This window comes from Stegodyphus dumicola, chromosome 5 (assembly GCF_044657685.1).
Source record: "Stegodyphus dumicola isolate Sdum_Otavi_A_Nest chromosome 5, ASM4465768v1".
Classification (NCBI taxonomy): domain Eukaryota; kingdom Metazoa; phylum Arthropoda; class Arachnida; order Araneae; family Eresidae; genus Stegodyphus; species Stegodyphus dumicola.
Genome location: NC_140772.1, coordinates 1600717 through 1624352, shown reverse-complemented (window position 1 = coordinate 1624352; position 23636 = coordinate 1600717). Strand labels below are relative to the sequence as shown.

At 34.2% G+C, this 23636-nt stretch overlaps 1 protein-coding gene and 2 long non-coding RNA genes across 3 annotated transcripts in view; 1 reads left to right on the top strand and 2 right to left on the bottom strand.

Annotated features, from left to right (window-relative positions):
* Nucleotides 1-23636, bottom strand: part of LOC146997009 (cullin-5-like) — a 197686-nt gene that overhangs the window by 163293 nt on the left and 10757 nt on the right. The gene's annotated exons all lie outside the window — the stretch shown is intronic.
* Nucleotides 1-23636, top strand: part of LOC146997010 (uncharacterized) — a 94411-nt gene that overhangs the window by 69392 nt on the left and 1383 nt on the right. The window lies entirely within an intron of this gene.
* On the bottom strand, nucleotides 7756-22857 carry LOC146997011 (uncharacterized). The gene is made up of 3 exons (XR_015041063.1): nucleotides 22319-22857; nucleotides 20164-20200; nucleotides 7756-8018 (listed from the first exon to the last, which is right to left on the bottom strand). It is a non-coding gene; the product is annotated as an uncharacterized LOC146997011 (long non-coding RNA).

Genomic DNA, 23636 nt, shown 5'->3' with positions numbered 1-23636 from the left:
CTGGACTCTGATCATAATCCCATTATGTTCATTTTGAATAATATTAAGCATTATATGCCCCCACAGCCTACTCAAGTAAACTCGACTGACTTTAAATATACTAGTTTAATATCTTATACAACAATATCTCTGCTGCAGCTAAAATGACTACTCCAGACTTAATAGAAGAAGCAACTACTAAATTTAACAATAAAATTCTGGATGCCATCAATAAAGCAACTAGAAATTCATCCAAAAAAGACTACTCCCTTCCTATCAATATTGTAGAAGAAATTAGAAACAAGAACAGATTAAGGAAGATCTGGCAGAGAACTAGAGACCAGAGAGATCATAATAATTATAAAAGATGTGACTACGCAGTCAAAAAATTATGCTTTGAATTTAAAAAAGACAGCTGGAACGACTCTGTAGAAAACTTATCTCATACAGATCATTCTATCTTTGAATTTAAAAAAGACAGCTGGAACGACTCTGTAGAAAACTTATCTCATACAGATCATTCTATTTGAAAATTAGCCAGAAAACTAAGAAATACCAACCAGAAAATTGGACCTATTGAGAACAACAACACAGTTATTTATCATCCTGTAGATATTGCCAATGAATTTGCAGATGTCTATGAAGAACAATTCAAAAATAACTTTTCGCATCTGGAAGACAACAACATTAAAGAACAAGTTCATAACTTTATTAATTCCAATAGGAGCACAGCTAATCCTCCTAACACTCCCTCTGAAGTATTCTATCTGATTAAGCATTTAAATCCTAAAAAAGCCAGCGGTTATGACAAAATTTCAAATACTGCCATACAGAATCTTCCTAAAAAAGCTATGATCTTTCTTGTCAACTTATTCAATGACAGCCTGAGGAATAATTACATCCCTAATGTCTGGAAAATTGCTACTATTATTGTCATTAAAAAACCTAGAAAGGACAAAAAATTAACCACAAGTTACACCATTTTCTCTTTTACCTACTATTTCCAAATTATTTGAAAAAATCATTCAAAAAAGATTGCAACAATATGCTCAAGATAATAGCATAATTTCTCCTTATCAGTTTGGCTTCAGGAAAAATTACTCCACCACTCACCAAGTCTCCCGCATCGTTGAAAAGATCGGTGAAGCCTTTAATAAAAAGGAAACAGTAGCTGCTCTTTTCCTCGATGTGGAAAAAGCATTTGACAAAGTTTGGCATACTGGCCTTATATTCAAACTTATTACCTACAATTTCCCTCCTGCTCTAATCATCATTATCTTCAATTATCTGCAAAACAGATACTTCCAAGTTAGAATCAACTCTGACTACTCAAACAAAAGAAAAATTAATGCTGGCATCCCTCAGGGAGCAAATTTGGCTCCTTATCTCTACATTATTTATATAAATGATTTCCCAAATTATCCAGGTACTGAGTTAGCTCAGTATGCTGATAGTACTGCTATCTTTTCTACATCCATCAACCTTACCTATGCTCAACACAAATTGCAAAATGCTGTTAATAATATCCAAGATTGACTCCAAAAATGGAAGATTAAAATTAATTCACAGGAAAGTACTAATATCATCTTCAAACGCACTAATAGAAGACCTGTATGCGATCATCTGTACATTAATAATCAACCGGTCAATACAGATAACTCAGTCAAATATCTTGGCATTAACCTAGATTCCAAACTTAATTTTAAAATTCATCCACAAGCTACCAAAGCCAAAACTATGCAAGCTTTTTATGAGTGTATATTCAATAATCAATAGACACTCGAAACTGAGCATAAATACAAAAAAAAATTATCTATTTACAACTCATAAGTCCTGTAATGCTTTACGGTTCGCCAGTGGGCAGCAGCAGCACGCACGAACAGAAAGCCTCTGCAAACATTGCAAAATAAAATCATAAGAACCATGCTGGGTGCTCCGTGGTTCGTAAGAAATGAAGTCCTACATAGACATATGAAAATTAACACAACTAACGAAGAAATACTAAAGACCGTCTATAAATTCTACAATAAAATCGAAAATCATCCCTCAAATCTCGTCAAAAACATGGGCAATTACGATTACATTATAGAACAGCCATACAAAAGACCAAGGACAATTCATCACAATGTTCGTTGGTAACATATGTATATACTCATCATCGTATTTTATTATTTTATTATTCAGTATTTACTCAAGATTTTTGCTATACTTCAATTCTTTTGAACCTTGAATGAACTTTTATTGAAGGAATTACCTTATTTATCTGCAACTGTATTGGCCGATTAGCAGCTACACCTCTATACTCAAGTTATATTTTTCTTTAATCATCATGCATCAGCATCATCATACTGATATTTTTCTAAGTTTACTGATAATGTTAGAATACAATTCTATTCATCAGATTTGTAAATAGTCTATTATTTATTTTAATATAAAGCAAAATATGTCATCTTGAGCATCTCTCGACTCTGCCAATCAACATCACGGAAATAGCACACGTGACCAGCACCTCTGACTTACGTTAGTAAATTGAAATTACATCCCTGGCATAGATGTCACTCTTGTAATCAACATCTCGAATTAACACTGTGATTCAGGAATCTATTTTACTACTTACATGCATCCTTATGAGACAAGCACCAATACATTTCTAAGGCCTTTAATGGATAATATAACAGGTCAAGTAATGTACTTTTATTAGTACAAAACTTGAAGTATAACGTTATGACCTGACCTGACCTGAAAGGTCAGATCCCACTCCAACATTCAGAATAATCAATTCGGCTTTCGTCAAGGACATTCAACAACTAATTCTCAATTTTAGCAGAAAAAAATTGCAGAAGCTTTTAATAATAAATCTTGTTTCGTTGCCTGCTTCCTGGACATCGCATTTGACAAAATTTGGCCTAATTTGACAAAATTTGGCCTCTACAAAATCATCTAAATTAAAAGCGACATTAATAAAGCATGTAGAATCATTAGGATTTTTTGGAAGCCAGAGAGATGAAAAATTAACAACCGCCTTCGCCGGGAATCGAACCACGGACCTCTGGAATACCGGCCCAACGTGCAGAACCACTACACCCGAAGAATGCTAGGAAAGTGGGAGAAATACATTATATACTCCCCTTTTTCAAAGGGTGACTAGGGTTTTAGGGGACCTAGTCGCCAAATCCTGGGTGTGGAGAATCTTCATCCACAACCCTTTTAATTTGGGTGTCAATTGTAGAGTCATTAGGTTAATTAGAAGCAGAAAAGATGAAAAATATGCAACCGCCTTCACTTGGAATCGAACCACGGACCTCTGGAATACCGGCCCAGCGTACTACCATTACACCACGAAGGCACGCTAGGGAAGTGGGAGAAATACCTTATAAGCATTTCTGAATAAATTAATGTCCCAATATTCCGCTTTTCGTTCCCATCATTGTAATAAATTGTATTTTTATTTTTCCAAAGAGGCGATTTGCCCAGAAGGACTATTAATTTCGTTTCAGCATTCTACGTTGGCTCACTATAAATGTCGGTTCACTTTTTAAATTGTTGCCGCCGAATATTAGAGCCCCGTTGTGTTATATTTAATGAAGAGTCTGCATGAATGTTATGTACAGTGGATGGACAAAAATATGGAAACACCTTGTGAAATGCACGTTTGAAAAGATAGATTGATTTTAATGAAATATGTAGGTGGCGCTGGCATTTTTGACTACTGACGCCACCTATACAACTTCGTAAATGTGGTAAACAGTTCAGTTGTTGTCGGAGTACAGTTATGTGAGGTTGTCATTGCATTATGTCAGAGTTAAGAGACTTCGAACGGGGGCAAAGTGTTGGAGCACGTATGGTAGGTGCTTCCGTAAGCAAGGTAGCCGAGGTGTTTAGTGTTTCAAGAGGTACTGTATCAAAGATTTATTCCGCATATTTGAAAAGCGGAAAAACATCATCTGCTAAATCACAGCGCGGACGAAAGTGTGTCCTGAGTGATCGTGACAGACGATCATTAAGGGCAATTGTGACGAAAAATAAGAAGACCACAGCTGCAAAAGTTACTGCTGAAATGAATGTTGTGTTATTAAACCCTGTGAGTACCAAAACAATTAGAAGGGAGCTTCATAAACAGGGAATTGCTGGCCGTGCTGCAATTGAGAAGCCACTCATCAGTGATGCTAATGCCCGTAACAGGAAAAGGTGGTGTTTAAGTCATAAAGCCTGGACTACAGAGCAGTGGAAGCGAGTAATATGGTCTGACGAGTCTTCTTTCACATTGTTTCCCACTTCTGGCCGAGTTTACGTCTGAAGAACGCCATCTCAAGCCTATAATACAGACTGCTTGTTGCCAAGAGTGAAACATGGCAGGGGTTCTGTTATGGTTTGGGCAGCCATATCGTGGTTCTCTGCTAGCCCCATGATAACTGTGTCAGAGCACATGACTGCCAAGACTTATGTGAACATTTTGGCCGATCAAGTTCATCCCATGGTACAAACTTTGTTCCCCGATGGTGATGGTGTCTTCCAAGATGACAAAGCCCCTGTTCACACAGCTCACATTGTCCAGGACTGGTTTTCTGAGCACGAGGATGAGTTGTCCCATCTCCCCTGGCCACCACAGTCACCAGACCTGAATATTATCGAACCTTTGTGGTCTACATTGGAACGGAAAGTGCGTTCTCGTTATCCACCGCCAACATCGTTATCTGAACTTGCCACCGTTTTGCAGGAAGAATGGTATAATATTCCCTTGGCAAACATACAGGAACTGTATTTATCCATTCCGAGAAGACTGCAAGCTGTTTTGGATGCCAACGGGTTTCCTACCTCATATTAAGCAAAGAAACATGTTTTTTTAAAGGTGTTTCCATATTTTTGTCCAACCCCTGTATGTTTCTCGCATTGTGATAAAACAACAATACCTAGAGTCATCAAACTTTGAATACTGAACATTTCCACCCAAATATGGGCATTTGGAAGCCGAAATTTAGAATTTGTTTAATTCTCGATTTTATATTTTGTAAAACTTTAACAAATTTTTTATTAACAAACTCCACGATTTCAAAGCGAACAACGGCAAGACTGTAAGGAAAAATCATTTTTATCTCCAGAGCGCGAGACTGTGTATTGGAAATTCTAAAGCTATGCCCCGTTTAACATTATTTTGCAATATTGCTGACAAACTGAATTTTATGGTTTAAATGCGAAGAACATGATATTTAATAAGTAAAGGTAACATACAAAATGTTAAAAAAGCGCCCCTTTGGGCGTAATGTAAAATCTGAATGCTTTCAAAATTTTTTTTATTTATATTTATTTGATTTTTTCCCTCACAATTATTATTTGAAAATAATGCTACTACTTAGTAATTTTCTTTCAAATAATAAACAAAAGCAAAAGATCAGATTTTCACTTTGAAGGTAGGCAGTTAAAAATACGACACAAATTTTGCAATCGACTTTTTTTACAACTTGCTAGAAAGAAACCTTCCTTATGGGTGATACTCGTAGGATAAAATAACACTCACTGTAAAAGTTAAATGATACTACCAGATAAAATGAATTTTAAACCATCAATTTACACTGTATTAAGACACACACTTCTTTAATAGCATATATAAGTAAAAGATTTTTTTTGCCCTTATAACACAGAAAAGAGACTTTTCTTCGCGATTTTTTAACCTTTTTCCAATTTGATTCTTTATAGTGAAAGCATATAAACCGTATCCCAAATGATCTAGTTTTCGAAATATTTCTGTTAATTCCCAACAAAAAGTGAATGGTTAATTAAGTGTAATCGCCTTGAATGAGAAGAAATTAATACATTCCAATCAAACATTTTTTTAATGCAGTATTTTATTTGGTCTTTAAAAAATTCTGTATTAAAATGCTGCACAATTAGCTTTCTCTCACACAGAATTTCCCTTTGTTCGCTCTAAGCTTGATCTTTCGACCTGCGAGGAGAGGCCCACTAGCGGCCGAGCAGTAAAAGTTGCTGAACACTGGCAGTTCGGGCGAGGTTCGAATCCTCTAGCTGCATGCACGTTCTCGTGGTTTTCCGCACGTGTAATGTGTATACGAGCCAGTTTCCCTTAGAAAGACCTCCACAAAGGCATCCCTTTCCTTAGGCAGATAGCTCTAGTGTGCTTTACCGTAATCTCAATACATCAATCAAAATCAACACCCTGCGGGAAGAAAGACTTCTGTCTGTCTTAGGTTGAAGCATAAACAGAAAACTTGCTGCTTAATATGTTGTGCGACTTTTAAAAAGTTCATACATGGACGATTAAATAATTATAATTTCTGTCTAATCACTTATTTAAGTAAATTACTAATCGAACGTAATCAACTTTTAGCTAACAGTTTATAATTTAATATTTCAAAGACCTTAGCGGGGACAAAGAGCTCTTTACGTTCAAACATAAAGAAAAGGTTTGCTTGTTACGACATGAACCTTTAAAAAGTCTAAACGTAATTTAGTTATTAATTCTACAAACTGGAAAGGAACTAGATCGAAAGAAAACGCAGCCGATTTTTGTTTTATTCAGGGAGAATTGTTTATTTTTATTGCTTACAAATCTTGAGATATATCATATAAAGTCAAATAATTTCTTACATGGCTTTACCGCTTCTATCATGTTTAGCAACATTCAGTCATATAATTTTGAAAAGTCTTCAATTCTGCCAGTTCCTTAATACAATTCATTTCAAATTGTATTTAGCTCACCAGAGGCAAAGCGGAAAAATAGGTGAAAACAGGTAGTTCGAACAGGGTTCATATCCTAGCTGCATCGCAGTTTCGTCGTTTTCTTCACATTTTTGGCTTGGTTTATTTGATTACGGCATAGCACATTACCTCAGTAAGGGCAGTGATACTTTCCTGGAGAAATGTCTAAGGAAAACTGACTCATACCCACGTTATGTATGGGGGAAAAGACGATAACGCCGATGCAGCCAGCCCGTTCGCCCAAAATTGAGTCCAGGTCAAACTACCAGCGTTCAGCGACTTTACTGCTGTACTGCTATGACCCGTTTTTCTCAACTATAAAGTGGCCGGGAGCCAGGAAAGGGGTATTGTCGTGACTTGCGATGTGGCGAATTTTGGTACTTAGTTATTACTTTTGTAACAGACAGCGCCACCACTTTTTCAAGTCATTTCATCACACAGTTGCCATTCGCCAATGTAACAGCCAATTAAAAAATATTCAGAACTACCTTTCAAATTTGCATAATAAGATTTATTCTTATTAAATATTAATATATATATATATATATATATAATAAGATTTATTCTTATTAAATATTAATATATATATATATATATATATATATATATATATTTTGTCTGTTTTGCAAAATATTTATTTCTTGTGCTGTGTTTTATATTACGGATAAGAAAATTTTCAGTGTACGAAAATACAAGTGTGAATTTTTTTTATTAAATTAGCTGGTTTAAGTATTTCACTGAATTACTTGGTATTAATATAACTGAAAGTGAGCTCCTAAATGTGATGGATATAGATAATATCAAGAACTTTACGCATATAGTGAATGAAACACACCCAATTTTGTACTGCTATATTTACTTGTCAAAATCTATTTCAAACGATTTGTTGTAAGCACAGCATTAAAAAGTCTGATATGTAGACCATGACTTCCCTTGCGCGGAATATTAAATTATACGCACATTTTTTTTCTGCATTTCATTGAAACTTATTTCCTCTCTCATTAGAGATAGTTTTCTCTTTCAATTAATTCAATTCTCACTTTGCGACAAGACAAAAATACATAAAACCTCAAAATAGCTTTATTAAAAATTGCAAAATATAGAGACTTGAAACACCAAATACAATTAAAACAATTAAAAAAAACAATTTTTACAATTAAAATTATTGTTTCTACGCAAAAACAAGTAGTTATGCCAGCGACAAGAAGGCAGATTTTTCGGTGCACAAAACTTTTACTTTGGGTCCCACTTGGCAAAAAGACACTAAAAGTGCAGAAGCTGAATTCACTATTTCGCTAAGTTTCAAATGCAAACAAATATGGCAGCTATAATAAAAAAAAAATTAGGCTTAGCCGCACTTAAAAAACTTTTAAATAGCTAATAATTCTACAACTATTGCATGCAGATTAACTAAAGGCATAAGAACTTTAACTGGGAGATAAGAACAACATAATTCAATCATTTTTAAAGCAAAACATGCACAATTTACCAATATATAAAAATTATTTTTAAAAAAAACTGAGCTCACGCAGCTGAGTTACAAAGTGGGTATATTTGCTTATTTATACACTTTTGGTGCAGCCGAATCCAACCAAAAAGGTAGGTGCACAACTACATGTTATATCATATACAAAATTTCAACGTTTTGAGTCTACTCGTTTTTGATTTATGCGAGCTACATACTTACATACGTACATCTAGACATCACAAAAAAATCTGTCCTGAATCCATTTTAAATCCTTTTTGCAAACCGTTTTGGGAAAAAGAGTCCTTTATTCTGTTCTTACCTACAGATGTCATGCAAAAACATCGTTCATTGTATCTGATAGCAGTTAATATATGGGTATTTTCATTGAAATATGATACCCGAAAATTTTCATGGCTGCGATACTTCTTACAAAAGTACAACTTACTTCGTTTGATTTACTTACAACTTACTTCGTTCACTGTCTGTCTCATTATTTACAACTTACTTCGTACAAGGAAGTAAAAAAGTGAGTTCTCAAATATCAGTAAATAATTAATTTTATTCCTTTTGTTCTTTCATATTATAATAGTTTATCATTTATCAGTACAAAAACTGAGGTAATTAAAAAATTAACTTTTTAGATATTTTTAGTATTTTTTCATTAACGTTATAAGGTATTTTCTCCCTCCTTTCTGCATGCCTTCGTGGTGTAACCGTAGCACACTCGGCGCGTATTCGAGAGGTGCAGGTTCAAGTTCCGGCGACTCCTTTGCACATTTTTCACAGCTCCTTTAAAATAACCTAATGACTCTACAGTGGCGCTCGAACTAAAATGTTGTGAACGATGATTCTTCACAACCAGGATTTAACGATCGGGTTTCCTAATTTCCATTTGCCCTTTAAAAGGGATAATGTATTTTCTCTCTCCTTCCAGTATGCCTTTGTGGTATGACGGTTAGCACACTAGGCGCGTATTCGAGAGGTTCAGGTTCGAGTCCTGGCAAAAGGCATTGCTCATTTTCAAAAATACCTCTCGGCGTATTATAAAAAAATAACCTAATAGATTCTAAAACGTAATTAATGAAAATCATTTCAACCCAAAATAGGATTTGCGTTAGTGAATTTTAGTTAAGAATAGTGGCTCCCCACTATTCTGAATATTATTGGAATAATTTAAAGATTAAATCCGATAGTATCTTAAGATGGTTTTGCAATCAGAAAACAAACTCATATTGATTCATCCTTATTTTCTTTACAAATGCCGAATATCTGTTTGCAAGTCTAATCTGTTTTCAAATCAAATGCCGAATATCTGTTTTCTATTTGAACTTGATCAAATAGTGTGTTAGTGTTTAATTCAAAAGATAATATTATGCATTGATTAACATTTCCTCTAACTTCTTTTTAACTAAGGTTGCCTATGAGCAACCCCTTTAATTCTGACTCGCAGCTTTTATTTTTAGGTCAGGATATGAATGTAATGTTAAGGCCAGGATATGAACGTCGGAAGGTTAAGGATATGAACCTTTAAACAATAGGATTTCTTTTGAAGCACAGCGGCATGACAATGATCAATAATCTTAGCATCACTAAGAATAATTTTCTGGGTTCTCATACTGAAATTTTCCCAGAGTATTAAAAGTTGTAAATGAAAACGTAAGCATATTATAAAGGAAAATGTAGCCGAAAAATGCTGTGACTGCTATTTAACTCTAAAGAGGGGTTATCAAAGAGAAAATGAGAATTAATATTGATTAAAATTGCATTTTAGGTAATTATTACTGATTATAATAGACTGCAATGTTTGAATATGAATTCTTTGAATATTTTTTTAAAAAATTATGATTGCGAAAATAGAAAAATAGTTTCTTGGATTGATTCCTTTCTCACAGAAGCCAGATGAATTCTGTTTTACTTAATGAAAACTAAAATTTATTTGCATATTAATCTGTCCTCTGTGAGCACTTTATTTCAGTGATCTCTATTAATCTGCCATTTGTTTTTCTTAATTTAAATGCTTCAAGAATAATTAGAAAAGGACCTAATTCTCTTCTTGCCTTTAAATTCTTCATTTGTAAAACTGCATTTTCAGCTATAATCATGTGAAATAATTCTCTAAATATAATTCAGTGCAGAAAAAATAAGATATATAAACAGCTTGCAAATGGGATCACCACTTAGATTCTGTTTTAGAAATATGATGAAGCTTACGAAAAATCTAGGAAGCGAAGTAATTCCGTACAATATTTTATAATTTTTTATCAATGATCAACCTGTAAATATAATTTATCGACATGCAAATATAATTTAATAATTTAATGTGTACGTATATGTTACCGTGAAACACCGAAATTGGAGAATATCGACTTTCACCGGAGAATGACAACATTTACCACATACATCGGTGAAAGATCGAATATTGCATTACATTCTTGTACATTCGGACCCTCACCGGTGTTATGTCGACAATCACAGATATGCTCTGGTGTAGGTCGAAAAGAGAGTTCATAAGAAGTCATAATAGTTTAAGTTGTTGCAATAAATAAGATTTGAGTCACATAATTTAGTAAGCTTTTTATTACTATTATTTTATTTTCTCATTTAGAACGCACTGTATAATTAAGTAAGTTTTTAACTTCTATTATTTTCCTTTCTCATTTTCAATGTACTGTGTGTTTTAAGTTCTTATTTTAAGTCTCAAGTGCTTTTTTTCGTGACTGAATTACGGAGAAGAAATATATTCTTATATGTTCAACATTCACCGGTGAAAGTCGACATTCTCCAGATTTCGGTATTTCGCCATAACATATGTTCTACATGTAAATATTATAATATATATATGCATGTATATGTGAGGAGAAGGTTCATTAGCGTCTGAGTGGTAAAGCCGCTAAACAGTGATAGTTCGGTCCGGAGTTCGCATTCCAGTGAACGGAATGGCTGTATGGGCGTTTACGCTCCCCGGGGAAAGCGATTAGAAATACGATTTGTATGCGATTGAAATGCGATATTAATGTGCAAAATTGATATAATTTTGAATATTTGTTTCACCTGTTCATTCGTGCTTTCCCAGTGCTCGGGTACCTTGGCAAGGTCGGGGGGCTCCCTCTCCAAGGAGGGTCGAAAGCCTGAGCAAAAGTGCCTACTACTTACTGACTTGGTGTGAACCCCAGGGTACCAGGTCGGTCTACAGACCCAGTGCATCTTATTTAGTTAAGCGTTGAATAACTCTACCTACATCAAAATGAGTTCTAAAGACATTCTCAAAGAAGGACAGGCATATATTGCCACCTTAGAGACAATATTGACAAATAAAGCTTCTGGCATAAACAAGGCAGTAGCCGCTGATATTCGACATCAATTTCAATTGATGTTCAACCTTCTAACTGAACAGTGTGTCGAGATGGCACACATGGAAGGACAAATTCATCAAACGCCAAACATTAAAGACTCTTATGCGGACGTACTTAAACGTCCAGCTCGTGACCGATCCAAAACATGGAGAAAACCAGATAAACAACATGTCACTATTTTATACCCCACAAATGAAGGGGATAAACCAGACAACATCAGAAAGAAGCTCTTAAAAACTATTGATCCCACAAAGCTCCACATTGGAGTGAAAAGACTTAAAAATGAGGCAAAAGGTGGTCTCTTAATAGAGACCAATAAAGCGGAAGACATAGAGACGCTAGAAAATGAAATAAATACTGTACCAGAACTTAAAAAGGACCTACAAATTGTTCGTCCTACACGTAGGCTTCCTAAAATTATAATATATGATATTCCAAGGGACTTGACTAAGGAAGAACTTAAGGAAGCCATTTTAGCCCAAAACGAAGGCATCGATGGTGATGGCCTACAGGTTAAATTTCCTATCAAGCATAAGAACGGAAATCATTGGGTTTGTGAAACCTCACCGGAGGTTTTCAAACACTTACTAAGTTACGCAAACTGTGCGTTAATTGGGAACGTTTCAATTTAAGAGAATACATCAGACCAACGCAGTGTTTTAAATGCTGCCAATACCGACATATTTCTAAACAATGCCAAACAGAAGAGGCATGTGGACATTGTGGAGAAGTGGGACATTCCCACAAAAATTGTGACAATAACTACCAAAGATGTATTCATTGTGCAGAAAGAAATGCGAATAGTGATAAGCACCTTGACGAGCAGCACTCAAGTTTCTCAAAAGACTGTCCTAACAGACAGCTAGAAATTGAAGATCTTCGAAGAAAAATCAATTATGGCTAGAGAACTTATTCAAAATATAAAAGCGTTGCAAATTAATTTAGCGAGATCACATGTCGCAACAGCACAACTAAAGACTTGTATCTTTGAATACGACTTGATTTTTATTCAAGAACCATACTGTATCAATGACAAGCCGTCTGGCTTTCCGACTCAAACATTTTTTCTCCAAATGACCACCCCAAAACAGCCACAGTGGTGGTTAACCCACGACTTACGGTTCTGAATACTTACGCTTCTTCTACTTTAAATGTTATTACATTAAAGATTGAACATAGGACAATAACCATTTTTAACTGTTATACTCAACCTATAACGGACTTAACAGATTTAACTACTCTGTTAAACTTAGCTGAACGTTACTTTGACGATCAACATGATCTTCTTCTCCTTGGCGACTTAAACGCGAAAAGTGTGCTCTGGGGCTCCCCCTTCAAGGATCCCAGAAAACGCACACTTAGAGAATTCTTAACAATGCATAGACTGGCTGTTGAAAACGATCTGGATGGTCCCCCTACCTACAACTGCACAAGGGGAAAGAGCTGGATTGATATTACAGCTTCCAGATCAATCTCTTCCACGTTTTTCATTCATAATTGGAAAGTTATGGACTGTATCACTTTAAGTGATCATTGTTATATCTCTTTTGAAATTACGTATCAACATTCTAGCTCAACTCAAAGAGTCAAATATAAACTTACACAAATGGATTGGCTCTTACTGAAGGCAAAAATTGGTCACTTTTTTGGTTCAATGGAATCTTACTTGCCTAAAGATACAGTTGATCTTAATCAACTTATAATTAAGTGGACTCAGAAAATACAGGAATACTGTGACTTGGCAACCCACGCCAAGGGAAAATATGTTAAAACTCAACACAAAGGTGTCCCTTGGTGGACCCCGGAACTCTCAATATTACGAAAAAGAATCCTCGCTTTGAGAAAGCGTTATCACAAATGTATTCATGATGACGAACTAAGGGCACACTATAAGCAAGTCTATGAAAAAGACCTTGCTCTCTATAAAAGAAAGCTTATGCAAGCCAAAAGAACAACCTGGAAAAGATATCTGGAGCGTCTAAGTCCTAGTTCACCCTTCGGGGTACACTATGACATTGCTAAGGGGACTATGCAATCCCCTCTACAATTAAAAGCGTTACTCAAACCAGATAAAACCAAGACTTCCACAATAGAAGAAACTATACGTTTCCTAATGGATTACCACTTTCCTAAAGATATAATCAGCGAAGACACTGAGTTTCATACGACAATTCGTAACAACTTAAGGAATCCATATAATTCAATAAACGATGTTCCGTTTACGATTCCAGAAGTGGAAAATGCTATCAAATCCCTCAATCCAGGCAAAGCACCTGGAATGGACAATATACCTAAAAAAATTATAGCTGAAGTTTTCTATGCTAACCCACAATTACAAGTAGCGTTACTTAATGAACTCTTCCGTCGAGGAATATTTCCTAACTGCTGGAAGACAGCGAAATTAGTATTATTCTCAAAAGAAGGAAAAAATGGTGAGCTTCCTGATGCTTACCGCCCTATTTGCTTGCTTAACGCATGGAGTAAAGTCTATGATAAATTAATCACTAACAGATTGACTTATTTCTTAGTATCGAATTCCAAATTAAGTGAACAACAATATGGCTTCACGGCGGGAAAATGCTCAGCAGATGCCATCAAGGACATAGTCTCACAAATAGAAGCAAACCGACGTAATAATAATTACACCAATGTTATCTCTTTGGATATCAAGAGTGCATTCAACAATATTTGGTGGCCGTTCCTACTACAGGAACTCCGCAATCTGGGATGTCCTCTAAATATTTATAAAGTTATTGAAAGTTTATTGGATAATAGACATATAATCTATGAAATAAATAATGTTCAATACTCCATAAAACAAGAAAAAGGATGTGTACAAGGATCCAACTCTGGACCACTATTCTGGAATATAGTAATGAATATAGCTTTAAAACTCGAATTTGAAGATGGAATCCACATCCAAGCTTATGCGGACGACGTTTCACTCCTAGTAACAGGATCTATGCATATGCAAATTCAAACCAAGGCAAAGTTGGCGCTTCAAAAACTATCAGAATGGGCACTCAAGTGCAAACTTCAATTCTCTCCCGAAAAGTCAAAGTCTATGTTTATAGCAATCAAAAAGCGTGGTGCAGCCTATTCAGCACCGACAATAAAGATGAACGATCATACCATTAAGCAACAAAAATCCATTCAATATCTTGGAATAGTCATAGATGAATGCCTTACCTGGCTACCTCATCTAGATTATATTAAATCTAAAGTTTGTAAAATAATGAACAATCTTCTTAGATTACTTGGGATGCCCAAACCAGTTCTGAAAGAACTTTATAAACGTGCAATAGAGCGTACCATAGTATACGCATGTCCTGCCTGGTGGTACCCACCTACGGTAAAAATGCGAAACAAAACAAACTCTATACAACGCATAGCACTTCTTGCAATGACCAAAAGCTATAAGACTGCCCCTACTGCAGTTCTTCAAGTGATTGCTGGAATTATGCCGCTTGATCTTAAATTGGACATGGAAAGCATCATCCAACGTACCAAACGAGGATGGACTGACTTTAAATATGAGGACTTAGAACTTTCACGGGATCAGATTGAATTCCCAGTACCTAAATGGCATTCTCATCCAGCTCATATTCAAGTCTTCGGATGGGACAACAAGCCTCCAATCAATAAAGGTTTAGAAATTTATACGGACGGTTCAAAAAGTGAAGACGGCACTGGAGCTGGCTTCTGTTCCTTCATGAATGGAGTTTGTCACGATCAATTTATGTTTAAACTGGATAAGACTAGTACAGTATATCAAGCTGAAACTTTAGCATTAAAGTCGGCATTACTATGGTTAAAATCACACCCCAGTCCTGCGCATATATATTCGGATAGCCAGGCTGTTTTAAAGTCTATCCATAAATACAATATCTATAATCAGAACATTATCGCCATAAAGAAATTACTGGCTTTTACAAAAGCAAAGCTTCATTGGATAAGAGGACACCAAGGCACTGCCGGCAATGAAAAAGCCGACGAGCTAGCCAAACAAGGGATTTACTCGAACACGTACCTAGACTGCAAGATCCCTATGAGTAATAGCATCAGGACGACAAAGATGAAAGCTCTCGATCTATGGCAAAGACAATGGAACGATGAAGAAACAGGACGACATACGTTCACACTTCTACCGAATGTTTCGGAGAAACGGCATTTCAGTGATTTTTTTTAAATCAAGTTATCACTAATCACGGAGCCTTTCCGATTTATATTAACAGATTCAAACTAAAGGAATCTACATGCAAGTGTCAATGTGGTAGTGAATCCGCAGATGCACTTCATATGATTATAGACTGTTCCAGTGTATCAACAAAACGTAGAGAAATTTTCAAACAAAATATAACTTTAGAAACTCTAAAACAACTAATTAAGAACGACAAGGGACGATCTTTGTTATCAAGTTTTATGGAATACATATACCATAATGAATCAGATCTGTACTTATAAATTGATTGTATTATATAATATTATTGTACTTATATTGGAATACTCATATCACAATGAATTAGATCTGTACTTGTAAATTCAATCGTATCATGTAATATCTTTGTACTTTTATTTGCCATGTTATTAATCATTTAATTATTGTAATACTTAATATTGATTCTTTACTTTGTTCTTCCTATCATTCTATGTTGCATTGTATAACTCAATTTATGTTCAAAAAATAATTTGTTTTGTAAATATAAAAACATGCTATGTAATGTATTTTTTCAATAAAGACGTTGGCGAGGCCAACACATCTCCTAGTCAGAAGACCTCAAAATTCTAACTAGGTCTTTCAAAAATTCTAATTGGCATTATTTGATCTTTGAGCTCTTGCTCCAAAATTGAAAATTTCCTTAGCCTATTGGCTCTGGTGATACTTCTGCTTAAGAAGTGCGGACCAGACAATCCATTTTCATGTTGTATGGGCGTTTACGTGGTTTTCCCCATGTATAACGCATATACGATCCAGTTTTGCTTAGAAAGTCCTCTACAGAGGCATCCTTACCCTTAGGCAGATAGCCATCGAGTGCTTTGCTATATTTAAATAAACCACAACAAACCATATAAGTAATTTAAAAATCGCTTTATTTTATATATGCTTATAAAATGTATATATATATGTGTGTGTATGTGTAATTAAAAATTTTCTAATTGCTTCAGAACCTAACATTTATATTGATATTATATACATATACATACATTAATGAACATTGTATATTTAAGATTTTTTTCTTTGATATTTTATACCTGGTAGAGACATTAGGTATTTTTTTCCGGAATCAGGCAAAATGAAAATTAACAGAGCCTTCGCCGGGAATCGAACCACGGACCTCTGACAATACCGGCTCAGCGTGCAGAACCACTACACCATGAAGGGATGCTAGGAAGGCACGAGAAATACCTTACATACTCCCCTTTTGAAAGGGCGACTGAGGTTTTTAGGGGACCCAATCGCCAAATCCTGGGCGCAGAGAATCCTCATGAAACACCCTTTTAGTTCGGGCGCCACTTTAGAGACATTAGGTATTTTTTTCTGGAAGCAGGCAAGATGAAAAATTAACAACGCCTTTGCTGGGAATCGAACCACGGACCTCTGACAATACCGGCTCAGCATGCAGAACCACTATACCACGAAGGGATGCTAGGAAGGCGGGAGAAATACTTTATAACCTTGTTCTTTATTTTGTTGCATTTATTTATGCCTATATACATACATATAAAAAAAAACATAATAATAGGCTAAAAATTAAAAGCAAAATTTTTAAACCCGTCCTGCACTATAGATATGTGTGTATTGGACGGCAGAATTTAGGGAAGTTGAAATTTTTGGAATTTGGGAAAGCACCGAGTGTCAAAATTAAGGGATGAGAAGTATTTATGATTTAGGGAAAGCACTGGGATCCAAAGTTTAGGCATGGTTAAAATTTAGAACTTACAAAAGCGCTTTGCAGCAGAATTTAGGACCTGTAGAGGCGATACCAGGCGGTTTCAAGCGCCAGCCCTAGATAAAGCCTTAAGTATATATGTGGGAGTTTATTTATTCAGGACTCATATTAGTTTGAAGCATGTGCAGGAAATAAACGTAGGTATAGTAAAAAACTAAACTATTACAATTCAGGCTTCATTCAGAACGCTATAGGAGCAAGACAAAATTTAGCGAAACCACTTGGGTTTCGTTGCCAATCTTGTGATACATAGCCAATAACGTATAACACACACTATTAAGTTAGGCTAAAATTATCATTACTGATTCTAAGGCATTTTAAATTAATGTAGCAGACTGCGCTGCTCCCTGACCTTCTAATTTGACCCAGTTTATTAATTTTCGCAGACTGTTATTATTACAGAAATTTTATAAAAACTAAGCTTGAACTTTCGATTATGTCGAAAAGAGTTTCCAATTCTGGAGTTACAAAAGGGATCTACAAAGCGAAACCATGTTTAGAAGTCCATTAAACAAAATGTGGAATTGCTGCAAAAAATGCATACAGGCATATTCGTCTTAAAATTATGTGAGGAGTATGGCATTGGAAAGTCCACTGTATATGACACAAGAAAAAAGAAAAAGGAACTTTTTGAATTTTTTGTGGGAGCATCTTAAACAACTTGCATTGAACGAAATGTTTAATAAAGTAAACAAATATTAAGCTTTCTTTTGTAAATTTTGATACCCTTTAGATCATAATTGTTCTTTATTTCATAAATTACAATTTCATAATTTTAATTGTATAATTTCTGCATGCCATCTTACCAGATTTAAATTGATGATCTATTATTAGGGGGACCAAAAAGTAATGTCGTTTCTACGCATGTCGACAACAACGATAGACAACAACATGCTAAGGGCAGAAGTGGACGCAAATCAATGTCAAACAATCGAGGAACTGTCAAACACTCTTAACCAACCTTGGTCGACCAAAAACATTTAAAGCAGAATGGAAAAATAAGCAAAGCAGGTGTTTGAGTCCCCCATAATCTGTCCGAAGAGAACAAAGCCAACCTATCCATCACACGCAATGTATTGCTTCAACGGCACCATACAGAACCATTTTTTGATCGCTTGATTAGTGGAGACAGAAAAATAAGTCCTATATGATAATCCAAAACTCAAAAGGCAGTTTTAATAGGGGTTACAAAGGGTTTACATCCCAAAAAGGCACTTCTGGGTATTTGGTGGAGTATTCGTGGAATTGTTCATTTTGAATTGCTGAAATCTGGAAAAACTGTTAATGTAGACCTTTATTCTGAACAATTGGATCTAGTGAACCAATCTTTAATTGGAAAATATCCGGCGATTGTCAACAGAAAAGGCGTCATTCTGCAACACGACTGTGCAAGACGAACACTGGAAAAACATAATGAATTGGGGTGGGAGGTACTGCCTCACCCACCATATTCGCCCGATATCGCACCCTCGGATTTCCATTTATTCCAATCCCTACAACATTTTCTTAGTAACAAAAAATTTCAAAATTTTGATGATGTCCAAAATGCCATCTTGAGTATTTTACTCAAAAACCAATTGATTTTTATTGATCTGGGATTGAAATCTGCATACTAGATGGCAAAAGGTTGCTGATAACGAGGGTGATTATATTATTGCTTAAAAATAAAAACTTGTTACAAATTTATTTGTTTGAATTTAATGTAAGAAAGCAACATTACTTTACAGCCCCCCACAGGATTTGGAAATATCCCAAATCCGGAATCGGCTAGTGCGGATTTCGAACTTTGTACTGTATTTATTAATACTATATGAAGAGATACTTTTTTAAATTATAAAAAATATTGCTTAAATTTTTAATGCATTTTATTCTCACTTTTTTGAAGTGTTTGTAAGAGTAAATTTTTAATTTTGCAATGTTATTGTCTATTATTTTACTTCAATATTTATAATTAAATTTTATATACAACAAAATTTATTTTGTAGATTTCAAAATTGTGCATCATATACATATTTAATACTTCTAAATATGTCAAACAATACATAAAAAGTATTATAAATTAAACATGCTTATCTTCTACTACAGAAATGTTTAACAGCAACAAAATTTAATTATAAGATTTTTCTTTTCTTTCATGTTTGCAGCAAATGCAAGAAATAAAAATAATTCTGAAGATGTTTTTTATGTTGAAAGGTATCTAGTGGCATTAACTGCATAAGATACTTTTAAGCAAGTTGTAGCTTATATTTAAAAGAGTCGCTGATATTATCATCCAAGACTCATATTTTCAAACTACAGTAAATTTTTTTATAAACATGAGGTTTAGAATAATCACTTTCCTAAAAATCAAATAATGACACAAACATCAAGTTCTTAGGAGCCTGAATTAATCAGAATCACAGAAATTCAGTGGTTATGTAGAAATTATCCACAGCAGGACAACTCAGAAAGTTCTGGGGACAAGTAAAACATGCACCAAAAATTTTGGAATCATTTGCCATGATCTTTATTAAATAAATTTAAGATGATTTCTGAAAATAAAAATTCAACTTTTTTTAAAATTAAATACTGGAAAGCACTTTCCTGTTTTCTCACATGTGCTTAAAATTCTAATTTAGAATGCAGTTGTCAAGAACTGAATTTATTGCCTATGAAAAAATATTTCATTTTCAGATTAGATATAAAAGAATTTTTTTACCTCAGTAGTACATAGAGACTTCAAACTGCAAAATGTCCTGCAAAAAAGAAATAAAAATGCATTTCAATAGTCAGTACATAACAGAATATGCTATACAATATTTACATATAAGTTGCTTCAAAGGACTAAACTGGGAAGTAAATTTCTTCTGAAATTTAAGATGAATATGAAGAAGGTATACAATAAATAATTATGAAACTAAATTGAAGACCTTTAACTAAGAATTTAAACATGCTGCTAATTAATGTATACAGAATCATAGCCTTTAGTGCAGTAATAAGGAATAGCAAATGTAATAAACAGTAACTCTTTAATCAACACTAAGAAAACTGCTGAAACTGAACTTAAAACACTAAGTTAATAATTTCAGAAACAGTTACAAAAAAATAATTGTTTAAAATTTTTACATATAACAACATAACACTGTTGGGCATAATAGCAATTCAGCCTTTTAGGGCATAGTACATGCAGCAGAAAAGGTTTGAGATGGCACACAATTTGCTCTCAGTTCAGTTTTATATCCCTTTGGCCAGTGAAGGCAAACTCATTAGTCAACAGAGTCAATTATGAACAGTTCAGCACTGTATTTATTAATACTTGTATTCTCTTTTCAAGTATCTTCTTCCATTCATTCTCTGCATATGTCCAAACCATCTTATACCTTTCTCAACACTACATCTTTTTTCGCTCCACAACACTCCCTAAAATTAACTCAATATTTCAGTTTTTAAGTCTTAGTTAAACTATATATATATGTCGAATAAAACTTGATATTATACTTAATAACGATACTATTTTATTGATAAAAGAGAATTGCAATATATTGAAAAACTTGAATCGCAATAATGACTAACAAAACACTAATGTAAACAATGGCCTTGCATCTTCTTGAAAAGTTTGCATTTTGTATGTTGTTTTTCATTTTAAGCCTTATTACAAGTTTTCATGAATAAGATGACTTCTCTATTTACTCGACAAAAAGTTCATGCTTGAAAATTATTGATCGTATGAATATGTAGACTCGAATAAGAAAAACATCAAACGTTAGTTTTTTAAGCTGATTACATGAGTCGGGAATAATATTATTCCACATGTTTTCCTTCTCCAGATTACTTGTGCTGTGAACTAAGCACACATTTATTTTTCTCCAATGTTTCTACATCAGCACTTAAAATGTTCAAATTTCAAGTTTCATAATTTTTTTTTTTTTTTTTAAATTCAGCAATTGATTTCAGAGTTGCCAATGTGAATATTAAACAGAGAAATGCAATTCCGTTGCACTAGTATTAAGAGGTTTTTTAACAAAGGCTAATGTTGCTTTGCTGATTCAGAATTCCTGAAACCTGCTGAGAAAAACTTCTGTCATAAAACTGTTGTTTTGAAATGGCAAATGTCAATATTAGATCTATTTTCTTGAGAATGTTTCAACAGGCTTGGAAAGTGAACCAAAGTTTCTGTTTCAAAAATCTTGAGCAGAAAGAGATAATTTGCTTTCAAATGAAATAACTTCTTCCAACATCAGAAAAATTGTGTTTCCTCTTCCCTATAGGAGGTTCGAATCCCGCGAACGGGCTGGCTGCATGGGCGTTTTCGTGGTTTTCCCCATGTGTAACGTGTTAAAAACGAGCCAGTTTCCCTTAGAAATTCCTCCACGAAGGCATCCCTCCTCTTAGGCAGATAGCCCTCGAGGCTTTGCCATAATCACACACACACACACACACCTCTTCCCTATAGTTTTTTGATTAAGCTGATTTAGATGAGATGTAACGTCTACCATAAAATAAAATTTTTGGATCTACTGATCATTCATTAGTTCTGGATTATAAACACTCATTTCAAGGAGTAATGCTTTAACTTCTGTTAATAAGGATGCAAAACATTTCAAAACATTTCCTCTTGATAACCAACGCACTTTATTATTCAGCAGAAGATCTGAGTACTCGCTCTCCATTTCAACTAAAAATTCTTTAAACTGGCGATGATTAAAAGCTGTAGTAATAATGAGGTTAACAATAATATAATTATGAATTCCATAACTTTGCAAATTTCTTCTGGAAATGTCGAGCACAAAGCGCTTCTTGATGAATGATACAATGGTAAGTAAGATCTTGTCACTGATTTTTCCTTTCAAAATAATAACAAAAACGTTTCTTACCCCGGTCATTCTTTTCGCCGTGTTTGTTGCAACTGAGACAAGTTTATCGAGATTTGGTGATCTACCAGGAGACCAGAAGAAAAAGCAGAGTTGGCAGCTGTGGTTTATAAATATAAAAAACTATTTTTATTCGAATCCTGGTATATACCAACATTTTCTGTACTTTTTTTGGTTTAATTTATAAAGTAAGTTCAAAAGCAATCTAAATAAATATATATATGCATTTTTCAAGTACTGAAAAGGAAGGGCATGATGGGAATGATCTTCTAGCAATGGTGAAAGGGGTGGAATAGGGCAAAATAGGTTGAGAACCACAATGTTAGATCTTTTAAGTATTAGTTAAAAAAAAAATAAGTTTGAAGCTTTACACGGCATTTAATTATTATTAAATGAAATTTGTTTACATCTAATTAGAATTTCGGAACACTTCCGCAAAGAACCCGGCAAATGTAAACATCGCCAACTTTGGCGATAATAGTTCAAACCTGGTAATCCGGCAGATTCAACCTATTCGCTTGTAAGAAGGTTGCAACCATTCCTCTAACATTCATTTTGTTGAATTATCACCGTCATTGTTTGCATTTGCCAATTTAAATTATTCTTCACTTATTTATTATTATTTTTTTGTATTTTCACGTTATTATTTATGAACTTTTAACAAATAGATAGAAATATTTTCATATAATAAAGGAAGTTTTCGGTGACAGATGCTAGTTTGTGGAAGAAAATATGGTGGGAGAGGGGTTAATGATAATTGGTAACATGGCTGTTAACATAGCGTTAAGCACACAGAATCATGAGGTTTCCAACCGATAAAATATTTTGACTTCATCACCTGCCAAAATATGCATTTTAAATAATTAATTAAGTAATGTTTTTATTATTGGTATGGTCATCTAAAATTATGAGAAAAACAATATTTATGGCTTAAAACTTTAACCAGATAATATATTGTTAATGCTTTTCCAACAATAACATTTGAGAAGATTTCAGGTGTGACACACAAAGAGATGATTAAACTGAAATAAAAAGTATTATTGATTCTCTAAAATGACAGAATAGTTTTATGGATACTCAAAGTCATCAAAATTAGCAAACCACTACTTGTGTAATGAATCCAAGTGCAAATGACTCTTCAAAAGTTTTATTAACAATGCTACTGAATAGAATTTCAATACTGAAAATTATTGGCACTGTCAAATATACTATGAAAGACAGGCAGTTGTTTCAACATAAAATGCTTTAAACTGTTTACAAGTAAATTGATAAAAATAACATTGAAAAACTGTTTATGTAAAATGGATGTATTAAAAGTCAT